General features: G+C 47.4%; 1 long non-coding RNA gene across 2 annotated transcripts in view; it reads left to right on the top strand.

Moving 5' to 3' along the window:
- The first annotated feature begins 713 nt into the window (after positions 1-713).
- LOC111144789 overlaps positions 714-22,089 on the top strand; it is a 28,158-nt gene continuing 6,782 nt past the window's right edge. Inside the window, exon 1 of one of the 2 annotated variants that reach the window (XR_002640429.1) lies at positions 714-1,104. This is a non-coding gene — a long non-coding RNA (uncharacterized LOC111144789). The remainder of the gene's footprint in view (positions 1,105-22,089) is intronic. The other variant, XR_002640430.1, reaches the window with a different exon arrangement.

Raw genomic sequence — 22,089 nt, 5'->3', positions numbered from 1 at the left:
ATGGCACCGAATCAAGAGGGAGAGGAAATTACACGCATATATTTGCTTCCGTTTTTAAAAGGAAAATAAACATAACTTTTTCATTGTTAACTTTAGTGGAAAGGAGGGAACAGGGTAGCGGGAACAGGGCAACAAATTAAATTTATCTAAATATATTTTGTAGATTGGATTTTGAAACGCTGCAGATATATTACATAATTATAAAATAAACAATAAAAAAAAAAAGGTGGCTACATCTCCTCTCTCTCTTTCTTCCTCTACTCCAGTAAGCTTGCAGGCCACCTCTTCCGGATGACGTAGGCATAAGAGAAGGAGCTGCCAGACTGCTTAAGACTTCAAAGGGAGGCAAGAAATGAATTTGGGTTAAAGCACTGAAATGCTGGGGTGCCTGTGTGTCTCAGTGGGTTAAAGCCTCTGCCTTCGGCTCAGGTCATGATCCCAGGGTCCTGAGATAGAGCCCCGAATCGAGCTCTCTGCTCAGCGGGGAGCCTGCTTCCTCCTCTCTCTCTGCCCGCCTCTCTGCCTGCTTGTGATCTCTGTCTGTCAAATAAATATATAAAGTCTTAAAAAAAAAAAAAAAAGGGGCACCGAAATGCTGTGGAAACTAGGGTAGAGTGCTTTGACCAATATAGCAGCTGATGTAGTGTGGTCTGGACCATGCTACGTTCTCAGGACCTGTTGCTCGGTTTGTCTCTAACCTGGGGGGCACAGATGCAGCCAGGCACCCTCCTACAGCCCTGGAACCAAGAAGGACTGAAAACCATTTAGACTTCCTGCCAGACTCATATCTCTTCCTCTCTTTGAACTTCTGTTGTTTTTGTATTTTTTTCATTTAGAGACCAGTTTTCTCTATTTCTCTCTCTGCGTGATAAACAGAAGCTAACCAGCCCACAATTCAGACACTTAGACCTCCTCCAGTCAAGAGACAAGTTCAGATACTGTCCTGAGTCCCCTGAAGAAAGGATGCTACTGGCTTAGCTTGGGTCAAGTGTTTGTTCGTGGTCTAATAATACGGTCACTGGGGGAGAATCCCATCCTCCTCTCGCCCCTGTTGTGACTGGGACAAGCAGTCACCCAAGAGAAGTCTCCAGCAGCCTGCAGAAGGTAAGCCCTGCAGAATGACTCTCGTGGTTAGGGTATGGGTTCAACGATCCAAAATAATAATGGCATAAAGAAGAGAAAACAGGTTTTTTTTCTCTCCCCTTGAAAAGGCGTTTTAGGACTTGTATAGTGGGTATAGTGAGTTGAATAGTGTCTTCCCAAAATTCATGTCCATATGGAACCTCAGAATATGACCTTGTTTGGAAATAGGGTCTTTGTGGATGTAATCAGTTAAGGATCTAAAGAGGAAATCATCCTTGATTTAGGGTAAGCGCCATATTCAATGACTGGTGTCTTTATAATAAGAGGAGAGGAGGGGCACCTGGGTGGCTCAGTCAGTTAAGTGTCCGCCTCTCGGTTTTGGCTCAGGTCACAGTCTCAGGGTCCTGAGATCCAGCTCACGTGGGGCTCCACACTCAGCGGAGAGTCTGCCTGAAGATTCTCTCCCTCTGCCCCTTCCCCGCCCCCTCTCTCTCTAAAATAAATAAATAAATCTTTTAAAAAGGTATTAAGAGGAGAGGACACAGGAAACGCAGAGCAAAAGGCCATGTGACAAGGGGGCAGAGAGTGACGCAATGCTGCCACCAGCCAAGGACAGCTGGGGCTCTAAAAGCTGGAAGAGGCAGGAAAGATCCTTCTCTAGAGTCTTCAGAGAAAACATAGACCCCAGAACTGTGAAAGAATAAATTTCTGCTGTTTTTAGCCACATGGATAGTGGTGATTTGTTATGGCAGCCCCAGGAAACTAATCCAGTGTTTCTCTGAGCATCTGGGACCCACACTACTTCCAGCTTCCTTTCCATCATCCCCAGGAGGTAGCCCTCGTCAGCATGGTCCAGCGTGGATCTCCAGTCTTCATAGTCACTGAGCATTAGGATGGGAAGGAGGGCAAAAGGAGCTCACTCCCTCCTTTTAAGGACATATCTTGTGGTAGCACCCACTTGCATTCCATAGCCAAGCCTAGCTGCAGAAGTTACTCTGGGTGGGCAACAGCTCAGCTAAAACTTAGGTTGCTATTACCAAGGAAGAGGAGGGGAAAAGATATTGATAGGCAATGAACAGTTTCTACCCCTGCGATGAAATATTTCTAAAGGTTTTTGGGTTTTGTTTGTTGACTTCCTAGTCTCTTATTTTATATTTTAACAAAAAAATCAAGGACAGACTTCTGGAAATTTTGCTGCATCTGGATGTTGAATAATGGACCGGGGGCCAGAGAAAATCAGTGGGAAAAGCATTCCAGCCCAAAAGGCAGCCTGAGCGAGCACACAGAGACCTTCACTTAAATTAATCACTTTGTCAGGAAATCCGGCCTGGTTCCCCAAATTAGTTTACCTCCCTCTGTCTCACACCCATCAGTCTGAAGTTCTCCTTTGTAGCACTCACTGTTCTTATTCAAGTGTGTTGACCTGGTAAAGGAAAACTCGTTAAGGTCAGAGACTGTGTCCACCTTGATCACTCACCATGTCCCCAGCACCTAGTTCAGTACCCGGCACACAGTAGGTGCTCAACAAATATTTGTGATCGAATGACTGTGGGGACTAAGGTAGGAGACTGCATGTTTCGGAAAGATCAGGAAGGCATAGGACCAATACAGAGGCACATTAAGGAGCTAGCCAGAATGAAGACTAACTAGAAACTCAGGCCAGATTTTGTGAGGAGCAGGGTCTGTTACTTTTTTAAGGTTTGCTTTAAGATAGTATGGTACCAGTATACAGGATTTCTTCTTTTATAACGGAAATAATGATACATATTTGGTAGAATGTTGGGTGGAAGCGATGAGATCATATTGTCTGGCTCATTAAAGGTACTCAATCAACAGCAGCCATTACTAGAGGAGGGAAAGGCTGGGGTACATAAATCAGTTCACTTTTTATCTGGCAAATTTTTCATGAGATCCCCAAGTAAGTCTGTAAGAGGGTCATTCACCCTGCCCCTCCCCAGGATGCACACCAGTGGGATATATGTCCAAGAATCTCTAGCCAGAGAGGAAACCAAAAACCAACCTTCACGCAAAGCTCCAGTCAAAACTGGATTTGACCATGGCTTAACCCTAGGCCTAAGGGAGATGTAGTCCTCCTCTCTTGCCACTGAACTGAACCGACAGGGCCCACAGGGCAAGGGTCCCTGGACCTACCCTCCCTGCCACCATGGAGGTGTTTGGAATGAAAGAATGACAGATCCCCACTCTCCTCTTCCTCAGGAGGGTGGCCATGTCACGGAGAGCTAACCATATAAGAGTATCACATTCAAATTCAGGAAATGAAAGAAGGGAGGAGCCTGGGGCCCTGCCTTTAAGACGAGTTACCATCCCCCACACCCGCACCTCCCCGCTGAGGTGAGCAGTGCTGTCAAACTGGCCGTCTCCCCCGGAGGAAGCGATCAAAGCAGAGGAGAACAGTGGTGAGATTGTTTCCTCCAATATTCTCCCAAAGGTGGAGAGAAGCAGGAATTTTCTCCCTTACATCCTGGGTCTCAAGAGGAACTATAGTTTTATCCGGTTCTCTCTAAGTTGCCGGGCATTGAAGGCTGGGGAGGAGGTTCCTGGGCGAAGAAGAGGATATACACAGGTATGGAGTCATCAGTGAGTGTGGCAAGTCCAGAAAACAGTCTGTAGTGAATTTTGTTGAAAGCATAGTGAGTGGGCAGAGGAAGCAACAGAACGGTCTTAACAGGTGGGCAGGAACAAGACAGCGTGTCAAGACTTACTAAGTTAAAGAAATGTGTCTGCTATGGTTTCAATATCTGTGTCCTCCTCAAATTCATGTGTTGCAATGCTGACCCCCCTCATGTGATGGTATTAGCAGGTGGGGTTTTGAGAGTGGATGAGGGCGGGAGGTGGAGCCCTCACGAATGGGATTCGTGCCTTATAAAAGAGGGCTCCAGAGAGATCTCTAGCCCCTTCCACCCTGTGAGGACACAGCAAGAAGTCTATAATCCAGAAGAGGGTCCTCATCCAACCAGGCCCTGATTTAGGACACCCACCCTCCAGAACTGTGAGAAATAAAATTCTGTGAATTATAACCTACCCAGTCTGAGGTACTTTGTTATCTAGCAGCCTGGATGGACTGAGACAGAAATAAAAAATAAGAAACAGACATCATATTTATCCATGAAATACTAGAGGCATTCTCATTAACTTAAGACAGGACAAGGACGCCTGTTATTCCTGATAGTCGGCATTTTTCTGGAGTTTCTAGATAATGCAAACACGATTAAAAAAAAAAAAAAGAACAGGAGGCATAACAATTAGAAAAGATGAGACAAGCTTATCATCATTTACAGGTGCGATTGCCTATCTCTTGCTTTGGACAGAAACCGCTGAATTGGAGACTCTATTAGTGCCATAACAAAATAAGAGAGACAGGGGGCTTAGACAAAAGAAATTTATTTTCTCCAGTTTTGGAGGCTGGAAGGCCACAGTCAAGGCGTCAGCAGGTTTGGGTTTTCCCGAGGCGTCTCTCCTGGCTGTCTTCTGTGCCCTCACACGGCCTTTTCTGTGTGTGAGCTCATACCCGGTGTCTCTTACTCTTCTTATGGAAAACCCCATAAGGGCCCCACCCTTATGATTTCATTTACCTTAATTATCTCCCCATATGCCCGAAGACAGTCACACTGAGGATTAAGGCTTTAATGTATGAATTTGGGGGAGATGCCATTCAGTTCATAGCAGAGACCAAGGTCGATGGCCATAACGGGGCTTCTGGAGATCTTCTCTCCTGAACTGATCAAAGAGAGGGGTGAGACTGGGAGAGAGACAGAGACCCAATTCGACCAAGCAGGCGAAGCACTCCCCACCCCCCGCCAGTCTCTCTACTTGTCCTGGGAAGAGCGAGTGGGAAAGAAAGGGAGCAGGTGTGTTACCCTCCCTGCGGGTTCTCTGGGCTGACTGCTCATTAGAATTACCTGGAGAGCTTTACAGTTGTAAACTCCTGGACCCCGCCCACAGAATTTTTTAGGTAACTGGTCTGGGGGAGTTTGGGCCTGGGTACGTTTTTTTCCACGGAGATACACTTCACATACCACAAAATGTACCTTTCTAAAGTTCTGTGACTATCACTGATACATAGTTCCAGAATATTTTCATCATTCCGTAAGGAAGCCGCAGACCCTTCAGCAGTCACTCCCCATTCCTCCTTCCCCCTACCCCCAGCAACCAGCAATGTACTTTCTTTCTCTAGAGATTTGTCTGTGGGAGACATTCATATAAACGGAATCATAGAACATGCAGCCTTCTGTGTCTGGCTTTTTTCATGGGCTTGCGTACATTTTTGGGGGGAGAATCTTGCTTAACGTACAGCTGGAGTTAAGCACCACTGGGCTAGCAGAAGTCCTCTCATAGAAAGGACAGAACTTCCAGAGGAATTTCTCTGAGTCTCCCTTAGGGTGAGCCCATCGCAAAAAAGATTCCCAGCTGCTCCCGCAGAAAAAGCCAGTAAAGGGCTCGGATTGGCCGGCTTGGGTAACATGGTGGCCCAGACTAGTCACATGATCACTGCTTTGACCGTTAGCCTAAGAAAAATGAGGGAATCACTGAAGGATTTTACACAGGGGAGGACAAAGTCAGATTTAGAAACATTTACTTGACTTAGGAGTTTAAATTACTAGGGAAAATCAATTAACCTTTAGACCCAGTGTACTAAGAGTCTGACTCAATGATGCTACTAATAAAAAAAGATATGCTCTGTAATGAAGTGAATGTTTGTGTCCCCCCAGAATTCACATGTTGAAACCTTACCCTCCCCCCAACCATGTGATGCTATTTGGAGCTAAAATCTTGGGGACACAATTAGGTTTGGATTAGGTCATGAGCGTGCCCCCCCTCCCCATGATGGGATTAATGTTTGTCTAAGAAGAGGAAAGGAGATTAGAATTCCCTCTCCACCACACAAAAACACAGCAAGAAGACAGTTGTTTGCAAGCTGAAAGGAGCATCTTCATAGAACCCAGCCATGCTGGCTCCTGGTTCTGGGAATTCCCAGCCTTTAGAGGTGTGAGAAATAAATTTTATTGGTTAATCCACAGTATTTTGTTATGGAGCCCAACCTAACTAGAATATTCTCTAAATCCAGTTACCAATATACAGAAAATACAGAAGACAAGATCTAATGAAATGACACTGTGGGGATGAAATCAGTGAAAACCCAGATCAGCAAACCCTACACCACAGACCACAAGTTTCTGTTTTTCTTTCAGTAAATACACTGCTAGGAAAAAAGATGGAGAACCAACAGACGAAAAGACTTGTAAAGGCACAGCAGTTGGGGCACCTGTGTGGTTCAGTCAGTTAAGTGTCTGCCTTCAGCTCAAGTCATGATCTTGGGGTTCTGGGATCAAACCCCGTGTTGGGATCCCTGCTCCATGGAGCCTACTTATCCCTCTCCCACTGCCCCCACCCATGCTCTCGCTCTCTCAAATAAATAAACAAAATCTTAAAGAAACAAAAGACACAGCAACTAATCACAATGTATGGACGTTACTTAGCTCCTAATTTTTAAAAAAATGTGTGACATTTATGAGACAGTTGAAAATAGAACACTAGATATTTAATGATGTAAATAATTATTAATTCTTTTTATGTGTGGTAATGGTATTTTAAAATCTCTTTTAGAAATCCTTACTGAAATATTTATGAATGAAATGAAGGGATATATGGGCTTCTCTTCACAATATTATGTGATGGGGGAGTAGGTTGGAATAGGGATGGGGCAAGCCTAACCTGGGTTGATGGTTGTTGGGGCTGGAGGGGAAGGAACACAAGAACATTATAATTTGTCCCTTTTAGCGTATGTTCAAAATTGGGCATAACAAGAAGTTAAAAAGTAACAAAGTATATATTGCTATTAAAACAGCCATCATATTTATCCATGAAATACTAGAGGCATTCTCATTAACTTAAGCAACAGGATAAGGAAGACTGCCTTCACTGCTTGGTAATGGTTTGCATCTTTGTGCATACACAAAAGTATTAAAACTATATTTCTTTTAAAAAGGAGGAAGGAGGGGCACCTGGCCGGCTCAGTAAGTAGAGCATGTGACTCGACCTTGGGTCATGAATTCAAGCCCCACACTGGGCATAAAGCTTACATAAAAATAAATAAATGGGTAATAAAAAGGAGGAAGGAAAAGAACACTCTGGCTATTTGTGGGAGTAACTGGGTTTGGGTTTGAAAAACTGAAGGTACAGAGACAAGTTAGGAGGCTGTTCGAACGACCCCAGGAATGATTGTGGAGGCAGGAGGGAGAAAGAAAAGTACATAGAAAGTAGACCACTGAATGTTTGGTATATTAAGAAATTGTCAATTCTTTTGTGTTGGGTATTTGGTTGGTGTGGAGAGTGATGGAGAGATAGACATTGACTATGGTGTCCAATTTCCGGCTTGGGGGAGGAGGTGGCAGTATCTGCAGAAGTGGAAAACAGCAGGAGAGGAGAAAGTCTGAGGGAGGAGGTGGTGAGTTCAAGTGTACACACAAGGACTTCATTCCTGTGGGACATCCAGGGCAGCTGTCCAGGTGGTGAAGAGATCTGTGAGGAGGTCAGGCAGATGAAGTTAGAACCTATTCGTGCCAAGCAGGTGATTACGAGCACATGGGAGAACGAGACTGCCTGGAGAGGGACTAGAAAGGAAGAGAGGAGTCTGGAGAAGGAAGGAAAATCAGGGCTGAGAGGAAGGTCAGCGCTGAGAGGAGAGGTGGGAGCTCGTAAGACAGGCTGGAAGGAAGCAGACAGCAAAGCAGGAGAAGAATGAAGGACTGTCCATTTTATGGAGGCCATAGAAACGGGAGCAGGAAAAAGGTCAATAGTTTCAAAGCTGCTAAATGTCCACATACAGAAGGAACTGAAACTCTCCATTGGTTTCAACAACAAAGACCTTGTTCATGACCTCAGTGAGAGCAGATTTCGGGCGGCCAAGCACATGCACCAATCGCCTTGGGTTAAAGAGGAGCATGGGAGGAAACAAAGATGCTTCTCATGGCCTGTTCTTCTCCCCACAGTCCCTTCTAAGGCAGGTTGCTCTGTCCATGATCCAGTGGTCCCAAAATAGCTGTATCCTGTAATATGAGGCTAGTGACCTATGACTTGTCTCAACTGAGGAAATTATCAGGCTAATTAAGTCCGATCTCCTCGGGCATTCATCTGTTGATAGTGGAAGCCGAAATCCTGAGGCTGACTGGCACTGCAGTGGCCATTATGGGATGGTGCTAGATGGTTAAGTAGAGAGAGGGGCAGAAAGGAAGAGATGTTCAGAGAGAAACAAAGAGAGAGGAACGGAAGGGAGGAAAGGGGAGACAAGGAGTATCTGATCCTGATGGACTTGCAGTCCCCGTTCCAAGTTGCTATGAGACCAGCTGGGTGTCAGCTATGACACCATGTGCTTCTAGACTTGCATGTGGCTTCCAATGGCGGGGGCAGCTCCCCCGAGCCAGCCAGATGGGTTTCTACTCCCAAAACACTTGGGCGAAACAGGAAGTAAGAAAGCAGAGGTGGTGAGTGTAGATGACTCTTTCAAGAAATATGGTTTTGCAAGGGAGGAGTGGCGTGGGGCAAGAATTGGATAGCGTGATGAGAGTAGCCTGAGGATATTCTAATGGTGCCAGGGAAATCAAGAGAAAGAGTTGCTGAATACATAAGAGAGCTGGGAAAATGGGAAAGCGGGCTCTCAGGAGAGGTACTCACCCTCAAACAGAGCCCTTGAGCTCAGCATCCTTGGCACCAATGCATGGGGCCCTACGCACCCCAGGACGGGGTGGGTCTCCTGCCCACTGCCCTTGTGCTCATGCCTCCTCGGTAGGAGGGGAATCGCAATGACCCTGTTGCTCTCTCTTAGTCCACGGTGCCTTTCTATCAGGCTTGTAGCTGCTCGGGTTCAGTGTATAATATATCATGTCAAATGCCCAACAGACTCGCTAAGTCACAGCCTGCAGGCGTTTGGGTGCTGTATATGATTGCTTACCATCGATGTCAGTAGCACCTGGCTCTAATACAGAGTTTCAAAGGCAGAGTGCTATATTCTGGTTGTTTCTAGCTATATCTTTCAATATCTGTGCTCTGTGATCCAGCTTACTTAAACTTTATAAACACTGGTTTTAACAGATGAGTTGGGGGATAAACAGCAATGTTCATCTAGGTATGTGATATAAAACAAGGAGGGAGGGATTGATGCTAAAGAAAATGCCACTCCTCCTTATTTATTCCCCCGAAGTTGAGAGAGTACTGAAATGTAGAACTTACAATGTAAAAGTTTTCTGCATTTCATTTCCAGAGAAAACGTCTATTTATAATCTGACATTTGTTTTTCCCAGACCTGAGAGGACAAACATAAGATAGACGCATAAATGCAAACTAAATGCTGTCATGAACCTTCTCCTCCGCATCCTTTTTCACTTAACAATACTCAGAAGTAAAGAGATGGCCTAGTAATTTTGTAGAGTATATATGCATTAAAAAATAATAGAAGGAAATATAGGCGAATAGCGATTATCCCTGAGTGTTAACAGCATGGAAAAGTTTTTTCTTTATATATATTTTTTGTAATCTAAATTTTTTTGCAACGAAAGTACATTACTTCTAAAATCAGTATATATATGAATACACATATACGTGTATGAATAATTGATACATATACATATTTTACTCACATAGATCTATAATATACTTGCACACACATACAACCCTTGAATACACATATAAAATACATATATATTTGAAAACAAGAGGCAAAAATGGGGGCACCTGGGTGGCTCAGTGGTTAAAGCCTCTGCCTTCGGCTCAGGTCATGATCCCAGGGTCCTGGGATTGAGCCCCGCATCAGGATCTCTGCTCAGTGGGGAGCCTGCTTCCCCCTATCTCTCGCTCTCTGCCTGCCTCTCTACCTACTTGTGATCTCCGTCTGTCAAATAAATAAATAAATAAAATCTTAAAAAAAAAAGAGGCAGAAATGATGAATCTGTACATCCGGATTAGTTTCTCATTGGAAGGGGCTGTTTGTATTTCCACTAATGTTGATGTCACTATAGAAATCCATTCATATTTATGGTTAAATGTGGGCCAGAGTCTCTAGAAACCAAGCCTCCTTTCCATGTTGCTGAACCATGGCTTACCCCTTCACATACACCCTGTTGCCAACAGCATCTTGCTGGTAGGGTCTCCATAGCAGGAGGCAGTTATAGATGGGGAAGGAAAGAAATTATGTCACCAACTCAAGTGGCCTGCCAGACAAGCCCAAGGATTAACACTTGTGGGTCAGAAAGAGAAACAAATGCAAGTCAGAAATGTCTTAGTTCCAGCGCATTTGAAGTAACACACAACACAAAAAATAAAATGCATTGGTTTACACACTGAAAAGTCCAGGAGTAGATAGCCATCAGGCATGGTTGGATCCAGGGATTCAAATTATGTCATTAGAACTGGGTCTCACCCCACCTCTCAGCTTTGTTTTCCTCTGATCGACTTCATTGGGGGGCCTGTTTTCTCTGCACGGTGACCCCTGGAAACTCCAGATTCTCCAGAAAAAGACTGATTCTCAAAGCTTCAGCAAAAGCCATGGAGCTGATGCTGGGGCTCTGATTAGCCAAGCCTGAGAAATGGTAGGGGAGGGAGTTCACGTCAGCTGGGTCACGTGGGTTGAGAATGGAAGGTCAGAGTTTTCTCAGAGTAAAACTGAGATTCTTCTGTTAGTGGAAGAAGGGGAAAGTGTGAGCAGGAAACAATATCGGATGCCCACATTGGTGACCTGGTTTATTCTGAGATCTGCCGTCATGTCCATGTCAAAAGAAAGAAAGGAAGAAAGGAAGAGAAGGAAGAAAGAAAATTAATCTCTATAGAGATTATGCCTAAAATAGATTTTCCCCCCAAAAAAATGAAAATGAAGCCCTACTGACCAAGGGATCTATATGGAAAGAAATGTCCTAAGATGTAAGAAATTGGCCCACCCACACAGTGTTAGCTGTGGAGCCTTGTCCATTCGTCAGGCCAAGCCTCTGACCTTCACGGGCAGTGGGAGTAAAACAAGGACAAACACTAACAGGGGGCCTCCATGTCCCACAGGCTTGAGCTCAGCTCCCAAGATCCATCCTATCCACCGAGTGCATGCCAATGTTCCCTCCATCGTGACCTCCCATTTGGCCCCAAGGGAGACAAAAATTGAAGACAAGATATGATGTTGCCTAATGTATCTATGTGTAACTTGCCATTTCCCTGCTCAACAGAATTCAGTAGCTCCCTGTCACTAGTCAAAGCGGGCAAGAGAGCTCAGCTTGAACTTTATGGCACACTATGGGCCCCACCTAAGCTGACGTGTCTGCCTCTAGTGCTTTGCCCTCTGTGCTCCAGCTACTTCAGACAGCTTGCTGGGGAACTTCTCCCCATCAGGGTCCCTCCCTCTGAAGGGACCTTCTGTACTAGATCAGCCGTTTTCCAACCTTCCTACTAGATCAGCCCAAAGGAACATGGGGGGATGGACTGAGTCTCGTTTGCTAATGGACATCTGGCTCTTAGCCCGCTGTCTGGGACAGAGCAGGCTCTCAATCATTGTTGAATAAAAATTTTCCCTGAATGCACTTCATACATTTCCCCCAGCAGGCTCTTTTGTTCATCTTACTTCTGCTCCCCTAAAAGATGCTCCAAGTCTTAACTGGATTCCCTTAATCGACTGTCCTCTCTCTCCACGCAGCACTCATAGGAGTCTCGATTCCACCTGCCTCTTATCAGCAAATTGTGTTCTGCCAGGCATTGTCCCGGCACCCCGAGCCAAACTCCTGCCGCATTTGTTCTGTTGCCGGTCAGCCCCTTGCCCCTGCTAGGCTGCGAGCTCCCTGAAGGCAAAGGAGACACCTTATCCATCTTATCCCAGGCTTACACTCTCTGTTCTTAGCAGCACTTAGAGTAATGTCTGCCATGTAGCGAGTATCACTAGTACAGGCCCCTCTGCTGTGTGCAGGAGTACTTCTTGCCAAAATATTGAGAGGAGAGGAGAGGGGAGGGGAGAGGAGAAGAGGGGAGGGGAGGAAGAAATCAGATTCGGTCCTCTAATTCAGTGACTGCCCTCAGACAGTAAGACGCTCCAAGTCTGGTGATACCCGGTGGTACCTGAATGGCCAGGATGGGAGAGAATTCAGTTGCCACTTGATTGGGGACACCTCCCAGTTGATCTGAAAATGCTTTCTGCCTGCCTTACTAGCCTCTGTTGACCCAGACATGGCTGAGCTACGACGGAGGATCTCAGAGCAGCCAAGCGTTATCTTCAGAGGAAGGACTAAAAGAAACATCTGCGTGTGTGCAGGAACTTTGTGACACCCATAGAAGAGCGGTCTTATAACACTAGGCTTCTGGAAAGAGGGGACCCACATGACACTCCTTGCTCAGCTCTGATGTGTGAGTTTTTTCCATACCTCCAAGCCTTTCTCCTTCAGCAGCCGGGTGTCCCACAGTTCAGCTCAGTTGGGATGCCACTGACCTAAGAGGGCATAGGATTCCACAGGTCAAGGGCTCAGTCCTAGGAGACTGCCCTCACCAGCCCCCCATTTCAGATACCAATCACAAATGCAGACTATCAGCTGTGCTTCTGGCCAAGAGGCTATAGAGTGGAGGTTCCCATGACCCCTCCTTGGGTTCAATTAATATGCTAGAGTGGCTCACAGAGCTCAGAGACTTAACATTTTACTTCCTAGATTAGTGGCTTATAAAAGGATATAACTCAGAAACAGCCAGATGGAAGAGATACAATGTATGGAGAAAGGGCACTCTTCTGTGCGCTCTCCAGGCTGAACACTCTCGCCAGACCCCCACATGTTCACTAACTAGGAAGCTCCCCAGGCCCCTACCTTTTGGATTTGTTATGGAGGCTTCCTTACACAGGCATGGTTGATTAAATCACTGGCCATTGGTGACCTGAGTGCAGTCTCCAGCCCCTCTCCTCTCCCTGGAGGTCTGGGAATAGGTCTGAAAGTTCCACTTCCCTGATTACATGGTTGGTGCCTCTAGTGACCAGTCCCCATCCTTAGGTGACTGAGGGGCTTTCCAAAAGTCACCTTGTTCACATAACAAGACACCTTTATAGCTCTCACCACCTAGAAAATTCCAAGTGTTTAAGAACTAACTGTGCCAGGAACAGAGTCAGAGACCAAATATGTATTTCTTATTATATATCACAGTATCATAGCCTCTTTCTTCCGAACCCCCTCTTTCATGCAACTAGACCTGATGCCCTCTCCAGAAACCGTCCCCTCTTCACAGCTGGGGAGTAAGGCTGTTGTCCAATCTGGTGGATTTTTTTTTTCTGCGTATCCCATCGATTCTTGAGAAATGTGTCCTAGAATCTCCCACTATGATTGTGGATTTGTCTTTTTGTTTCGGTCAACTTTATCATCTCTTTAGAATGATTTATTAGGTGCTGGATGTCATGTATGAAGAACTATGTATGTAACTTGAGGCTCTAGGTGATGGTGAGATTTATTTTCGATTCTGGCAGGCAATTAGGGTCTGGGCAGATACCCTTAACTCTGGTTTTAAAACAGAAGCAATTTTGCCCACCAGGGGGCATTTGGCAATGTCTGAAGACACTTTGGGCTGTCTGAACTCGTTGGGGGGCGGGGGTGAGGGGGGGGGAGGGGTGGGGGGGTGGGGGGAGGGTGGGGGGGGGGGGTGGTGTTGGTGCTAGTGTTATCTAGTGGATGGAGGCCAGGGAGGCTACTGAACTTTCTACAACGCATGGGATGGGACCTTCCCCACAACGGAGAATGAGCTAGCACAAGATGACAGCCGCAATGAGGTTAAGGGTCTCGGCTTAGTCCAACCAAAAATTGACTGGACTGGAAACTGGGCTTCAGTCTTTGTGAGGGTTTTTCTATTGTCACCGCTTTCTCTTGGGAAGTCCCAGCTGAAAGCCTGAGGGAGTTTACTTAGGTTCCTCCTCCTTGGTGGTGGTGAACTCTAATTTTTGTCTCTTTAGCATAAAACATTGGAAGCTTCTCTGCCTCTTGAGAATGGGCAAATGCCTCCAAGCTGATCTGCCTGCTAACCCTTCTCTCCAGGATCTTAGCCCTCAAATCCTCACCCCCCCTTGCTGGCTCACTTAACACATACACATCTCATATGTTTAGTCCAGCTTTTCTAGCTATCCTTGATAGGAGGGTGACCTGCCCGTCTACCTCCCTGGCACCACCTTTCTCCAAGAAAGAAGAAGCTCTCTCTTGTCTTGCATCTTTCAAATGCAGGCTTTAGACTTGACCATCATGTTCTGTCTCTTCTCTGTCCATACTTTGTTCATTGTGCATTGAAGGAGGCAGCTCTGGTTCCAAGAAGGGGAATGGTGATGGGTGCTCTGATTTCCCATAATTACTGCCACCAGCTAGAGCTATGGGAGACAAGGTGGTGCGGGGAGAGGGCATGGCGGTGTTTTTCTCACAAGTTATCTAAGAAACAAACATGGCTCATTGTTGATGTTTCCATTCTCATACAAGGGTAAAGTAGTCCAGTCTCATACAAGGAAATGCAGTTTTTTTCCTGTCAACATTATTTTGACCTCGCTCCTTATGAGACAATAAACCTGGCACTAACGTGCTTGTGAACATTTGCCTTTTCCCCCACACTCTGGTGTATGTTGCTACAAAACCAACCAAAATGCGACTAGGCCAGATCTCAGATGGGTGTCATCAGTTTCCATCATTAGAATGGAATGTTAATCCAATTGCAAATTCGATTATTTCTGATTCACAAATCTCCCCAGTTTTAGAAAAGGGGGGTGTTTCATTCACCCATGGCATGGAAGAGTGGACGAGTGCACACCTGGGTTCTAATCTTCAGACCAACACCATGTCCCTGTCTTGCTTCCCTTACTTGGTTTCCAAATAAGACCTTAGTCTCTATTGGCTCATCCTTTGTATTATAAGAAATAATAATAACAATAAAAACAATGAAAGAGGTAATTCATTCCAAAATGGAGCTCCCAATCATAGGGATGACTTCCAGAGAAAGCGGTAAAGGATTCCTTCGGGTTGGGGTAAAAATGGAAGGCACGGTCATCAGTCGCCCCCTACTGGTCAAGAGTGGCTACCTCGCCTCAGATATTAATAATTTGTGTGGTTGAATTCTGTGTAAGAATCACAGAACTGAAGCAGAATGTCATGAGTCCAAGGGGAAGTGGCTTGCTGAACACAGAGTGAGTTACTGGGGGTGCTCGGATGAAGAGCCATGATCTGAGGACCCCAGGGATCAATTTAATAACCACAGTCTTCCGAGGCCACAGGCTACAACAGCCTTAACCTGTACTCCAAATTAATCTCCCACCCCTACCCTCGGGGTGATTTCACCCCTTTAAACAGCTTTGGTAAAGACTTAGCTCTAAAGAAAGATTTTGAGTTTCATATTCTAATGTATCACACACAAAAAATCACATTTATCCAAAATCAACCATTTCAGCCACACATTTTGCACTAATTAATAGTAAGTTATTCTTGGGGCCCATTTCTTCCCTTCCAACCTACCCCTCCTCTCTTTCCCCCTCTCTCTTCTGTGCCATTCTAAGAAAATGTATCCTTAAAACTCTTTATGAAATAATTACAAAATGTCATTTTATTTTTGAACTATGTATTTGCTGATATCTTGATCATTAGGGTTCAATGTAGTGAACAAAAAATCAAAATGGAGGGTTTCACTCTATTTTTAATACTTTTAAGTCTGAAGGATTTAAAAATGTATTTGGGATAATCTTTTTTGTTTGAAAGGACTTTATGACCCAATAATTTGTCAAAATTACCTCCAAAAAATGTTAATATAAGTGGACACCTGTTGGGAGAAATTTCTAAGCCAATGCCAGCTGCTTCTATGTCAGAGTCACCTTAGAACTTTTTTTTTTACTCTGAGTCACCTTAAAACTTTCATTATTCAGGTAAGAATCCTTGTCTGGATTCTTTTAATTATGAAAATGTAGGGCAAATAAGCCCTCGTTGCCCTGAGTGGAAAGTGGTATAAAGCTTTTTGAAAGAGTGGAGAAGCCTGCCCCCGCCTTTAATACCTCTTGACAAGCAAATCTCGTTGCCAGGGAGGAAGAATGGAAAAGTGTCTAATAGTCAAGGAGCCTTCTGCAGGCAAAATCTCCAGATCGCAGCTCTTTCTCTCTGAGATCCAAAGACGGGAAACGCTGTTGGGGGAGATGCAGGGCCACTGACAGAAAGGGATACGAAAGCTCCTGAGGGAAACTCTGTGAGAGAGATCAGAAGTGGAGAGAGCAGGGGTTTGGGGGTGTGAGGGTGGGAGGTGGGAGGCAGCTTAGTGAGGGTTCGTGAGAAGCCCGGAGACCCATGGGTAAAAAAAATAAATAAATAAAATAAAAGAATGGTTGACAGCATTTGTCTGCGTTCTGTTAAAGTTGACGAAGACTCTTGTTGAGGTGAAGGTATTTGGAGAAGTCCTGTTATGGTGACCAGCACCTCCTCAGCACCACACGTGGAGGAGATGTGGAGGGTCCATGTGCAGCCCTCTGGAGGGCTTCTTGGGGCCCCTCCTGGTTTTGCCACTGACCAATGCCACGGAGTCACAGACTCCTCTGTTAGGAGAATATATCTGCACATCATCTGTAACCCTCTGGGCAGCCATATTCTTTTTTTTTTTTTTTTTAGATTTTATTTACTTATTTGACAGACAGAGATCACAAGTAGGCAGAGAGGCAGGCAGAGAGAGAGGGGGAAGCAGGTTCCCCTCCGAGCAGGGTAACCCAATGCGGGGCTCAATTCCAGGACCCTGAGACCATGACCTGAGCCAAAGGCAGAGGCTTAACCCACTGAGCCACCCAGGCGCCCCTGGGCAGCCATATTCCTCCTGCTAACCAAACCGTTTATCGGTTTATAGTAACAGGTACGTGAGTTTGCAGTTCAGTGAATTAGAAAGGTCCCTGTCCTCTGCTCCTGGGCCTCAAGCCGGAGGCTCGGGGGCTTTCCCTGCTACCAAGTGGTTGCCACAAGGCTGAGACTTAGTGAGGATCCCATGCCGGGTCCTGCCCAGGGTACGGCTGAGGCAGGATATCTGGATCCACGTGCTGGGGGTATCCGTGCATTTCAGGAGGTCTTTGGACTCGGAGCCCGGAATGCGGTCCTCGGCGGAGGCCTTAGGGATCCAGGCCAGGTTCTGCCAAAGGAGCAAGGAAGGGCTGCCTTTCCGCAGCAAACCCGAGCGTGCCTCAGAAGCACTCCCCGGAGGGTGAACAAATGACACCTGCCTCAGGCCTGACTCGGCCGACCTGAGTGCACCCCGAGGTTCATGGTGGGAGGTTTGAGGGAGGGAGAGGCCTTGCAAGGAGGACCCTGGACTTCCCGCTCCCAGAAACTCCTGCAGGTGCTCAAGCAACTATTTGGAAAAATTAGACCTGATTCCTAGAGCCGAGGAGGGCTGGCTGAAGCAGACGGAGCTGGTTACCAGGGGTGACTAAGTCACCTCATTTCAACACCCAAGGAAAGCTGGACTTGTTTCCTTTTCCGCCGGCTGCGTTCTTCAGCGCGTGGCCCTGCGATGGAGCTGGTGGGGTCCTCAGGCGCTCTGTCTCCAGGAGATCAGGGCTCTGCTGAGGGGACGGCCCTCCAGCAGGTGTGGGCTGAAGCACATCCCTCTGCTTCATCACGCCCTAGCTGGCCCTGGGCAGACAACCCGGGAGCTGGTCGGCAAACTGCCCCCCTGGTGGGAAGCGTTGAGCTTTCAGTCAGATCCACACATTTAAGCCTTTTCAATAAGATGTGGAGAGAATGGGGGCGCCTGGGTGGCTCAGTGGGTTAAGCCTCTGCCTTCGGCTCAGGTCATGATCTCAGGGTCCTGGGATTGAGCCCCGCATCGGGCTCTCTGCTCAGTGGGGAGCCTGCTTCCCCCTCTCTCTCTGCCTGCCTCTCTGCCTACTTGTGATCTCTCTCTCTGTCAAATAAATAAAATCTTAAAAAAAAAAAAAAAAGATGTGGAGAGACTGAGATGTGGAGAAATTCGAACTTTCCCACAGCGCGGGTGGGCACGTAAAATGGTGCGGCCACTCTGGAAAACAGTCTGGCAGTTCCTCAAAAAGTTAAACACCGAGTCACCGTGTGACCCAGGCATTTCACGCCCACGTATATGCCCGAGTGAGACAAACAACATGTCCACGCTAATACCTGTACACAGGTGTTCACAGCAGCATTACTGATCATTGCCATAAAGTGGAAATGACCCAAATGTCCATCAGCTGATGAGTGGATAAGAAAAATGTGGTCTAGCTATGCACTGGATGCTTTTTGGCAATAAAAAGTAGGAAAGCACGGCCACCTGCCTCAACAGGGATGAACCTGGAAAATGTGATGCTAAGTGAAAGGAGCTGGTCACCATTACTATACGATCCCATTGATGACTGGGACGGGCAGGTCTATAGAGACAAGAGTGCGTTAGCAGCCAGGGACGGGGGATGTGGGGAGGGCTAGGGGGAGCCGGGTAGTAAATGCTCATGACTATGGGGTTTTCTTTTGGGGATGATGAAAACGCTCTAAAGTTGATCGTGGTGATGGCTGCACCCCTCTGTGAAGATACTAAAACACGTCAAGTTGTATACTCTAAATGGGTTAATTGTGTGGTATGGGAATTATATTTCAATGAGGCTGAAATTAAAATCACAAAAGAAGAAGAAATGTAGAGGATGAATCTGTGAACAGTGGGACGGGAAGCTAAACGGCTCAGATATAGAGACCACGTGGCCACGGAGAGCCGGTGGAGGCCGGGTCGGGTGTATATAGAAGCTGTGTCTGGAGAGGGGCCGAAGGGGAAGTAGGGGAGAGGAAGGCCTTCTAAAGCTGGATGATGACCCTGCTGCCAGTGCAGTTGCCACCGCCTCTGGAGACTCTTTCTAGAACGCTCCACCTCACACGGCTAGAAGCTAACAGAGGCACACCACGTCCCAAGCAATCAGCTCCAACAGCCCCGGACCTCGGTAACTCCCCTTTTCACTCCCGCACTGCACTGGCCGGTCGACGCTAAGCAGTTTCGAGAGTCTGTCGCTCATGAAGGCTGCGTTCCTGGAGCTTGCCCACGGCCAGCTGCCACATGACGATGCTCAGCTGGTCCTTTTTGCAGCTTGTCGAATCTGGCCCACCCTTCCTGCATCCGGGGAGCAGTGGCAGGAAGGCAGGCCTGCGGGGCAGGGGCAGCTGAGCCTGTACACCCTCGAGGCTCTGGGTCAGGAGCTGGCCCTCACGCCGGCTCTGTCCGGCTCAACCCCCCACCGCCTAGGGTTGAATCTGCTTGCATTTTCTTGAGAGCTGTATAAAGGGGCTTCCTTTATATGTCTCAGTTTTGGAATTGGAATGTCCCCCTCAGTCCTGACCACATATACACCGTTGAGGGGTGCCAAGGGGTGACTGCCACGTTAGGCAACAAATGCCAGGAGTATTGACAGCCAGTATGCCCCTCTTGTCCCTATGTCTCCACTCCTTCGTGTTTGCCCGCAGTAAATTCCAGCTCCCAGGAGACGTGATGCTTCCCGGTCTCCCTTTGCTGAGGTCATTCTCCCAGAAGGCCCATCTTGGAAATGGCCAGTGGTTGCCAACGTGAGGGCTCCCCTCACGGCATCACGTCCTGATTCCAATGTCCTCATCATTGGTGGGCAGAGGAGAGCAGAGCACTTCTGGGATTGCTGGCAGTGAGTTCAGTGGCAGATCCTGGGCCCTTAGCTCTGTGTTTTCCTTCAGCCCCTGCTCCCCTTGAGGCCTGCCCTACTTTAGGGCTCAGAGGTCTTGGCAGTAAACTCTGTTGCTTGAGGTCATTTTTTAGCCTGGGGCAGAAGAGTTGGGGGAGGGTCTCTGTTCCCTATTTCTTACAACCATAAACTCCCTGCCTGGAGTGCATGTAGAGATGTCATCCAGACTCGAACAGGGAGGTAACAGAGATGGAAAGGGAGGGAAGAAACTGGCATGGGGTGCCATTGCCCCGCCCTTGGACCCACATACCATCTTGAGGTTGCAGAGCAGAAGGACCAACACGATGGATCTGTTCCCTGGTCCCTTTCCCCTTGGCATTGGTGGTATGGAGGGAAGAACGGTGGAAACAGTCCTCCTGTCAGTGACCATCTTGGGTAAGCTGTTGTCCTCCAGATGAAATGTTACCCAAGTAGAGTCTGACACACTCACTATCACCATTTAACTAAGGGAGCAACTGAGGTTCAAAAAGGTGAAGAGGGGGACGCCTGGGTGGCTCGGTTGGACGACTGCCTCCGGCTCAGGTCATGATCTCGGAGTCCCGGGATCGAGTCCCACATCGGGCTCCCAGCTCCATGGGGAGTCTGCTTCTCCCTCTGACCTTCTCCTCGCTCATGCTCTCTCTCACTGTCTCTCTCTCGAATAAATAAATAAAATCTTTAAAAAAAAAAAAAAAAGGTGAAGAGGCTGCTGAAGGCCACAGAGTTACTGAGTGAAGAGGCTGGGATTGGAACTCAGTCTGACACCAGTGCTGACTCACAACCACCGCCCTCAGCATGCCCATGACCCAGGCAGGCCCGTAAGAGAGCTGGAGTGACGGAGGAGAGTTTGAGTTTTGTTCACACAGCAGGCCTGGAGACATCTGCAGAATTCTCTAGAACGGAGGGGCCAGGGGCTGGGCACCTTGAAGGCAGGCCAGCACTGAACTAGACCCAGCAAGGTGCTGTTGGCGGTCTGTGAGTGACAGGATGAAACCTTGGATGGGCAGAGGAGAGAGAAAGGAGTTCAGCGAGATGTCGAGGATGGAAGCGGGCAGCCCAGTTCCCTCGGTCTGCCCCTTCTCTCCTGTTGAGTTGCTTCACCACGAGTGGGGTCAAGGGAACCCAGGCCACAGTCCTCACTCAGCTCATAGCAAACGGAGGCACAGAAGGGACTGGGGACGGAATTAAGTATATACAGCACAGTGGGACTTGCAATTTGCTAATTAACAGCCCAAAGGCCAAATCTGGCCTACAGATGGGGGTTGTTGGGCCGGCTGCATTTTAAAAACATTTAAAAATATTTTAAAATGGAGAGATCCCACATGAACCAATTTCTGGATTTCTTGAACACTGGAAAACTCTGACAACACTGGAGCCCTGTCCCTCCAAGCCAACTCCTGGGGGGTGGTGCTAAGCAATGGCCTGTGTCTGTCCCCAGGTCCTCCCCCACCCCTGGGACAGCTGGTTCTGTCACTCCTGCCCCTGTGGTGACCTCTGTATCCGAGCTTGCACCCCGAGGAAGACCTGCGTTGCGACAGAACTGAGGTGCTGCTGAGGGAGCCCCATAGGCAACTGTGCGTAGAGGTTTGGTGTTCAGGAGAAAGAGGGGGTCAGTGACATAGACCCAGAAGTGACCATGGTGTGGAAACTGGCAGCCAGTGACCCAGTGAGGGCAGAGAGCATAAACAGTGTATGTGAGTCATGGTTGTCTAGAGAAACATTCTGTGTGTGTGTGTGTGTGTGTGTGTGTGTGTGTGTTGTGTGTGTATGATAAAGAGAATTATTTTAAAGAATTATTCACACGATGGGGACAGTCAAGTTTGAAATCTGTAGGTCAGGCAGGCAGGTTGGAAACTCAGGTGGGAGCTGATTGTACAGTTCTGAGGCAGAATTCTTTTCATTTCCAAGAAAACAGTTGTTCTGCTAAAGGCCTTGAACTGATCGTGCGAAGCCCACCCCCATTATCGATGGTCAACTCCTTTATGTCAAGTCAACTGACTGTAGACATTAACCACATCTACAAAATACCTCCACAGCAACTCTTAGGCTAGTGTTTGATTAAGTATCTGGGTACTGTCCCCTCACCAAGTTAACACACAGCTAACTATCACCCAGCAATAAGGGCGGGAGGTCAGGGAAGTGAGCCTGGGAGAACTTGCTATTTAGGAGTGGGCAGGGGAAGAGGGTGAGTGGGCAGGGGAGGAAGGTGAGTCTGGCAGTTCTGATGGGGAGAAGCACGGGGAGGTGTGGCACCAGTGATTGCAGCACAGCGACCAGAGGGTGCTGGGTGTTGGGTGCTGGTGGGGGATACAGCT

Source organism: Enhydra lutris, unplaced genomic scaffold (assembly GCF_002288905.1).
Source record: "Enhydra lutris kenyoni isolate GAN:26980312 unplaced genomic scaffold, ASM228890v2 scaffoldscaffold12, whole genome shotgun sequence".
NCBI lineage: Eukaryota > Metazoa > Chordata > Mammalia > Carnivora > Mustelidae > Enhydra > Enhydra lutris.
The sequence above is the reverse complement of the archived record's forward strand: the minus strand, read 5'-3'. Positions and strand labels throughout refer to the sequence as shown.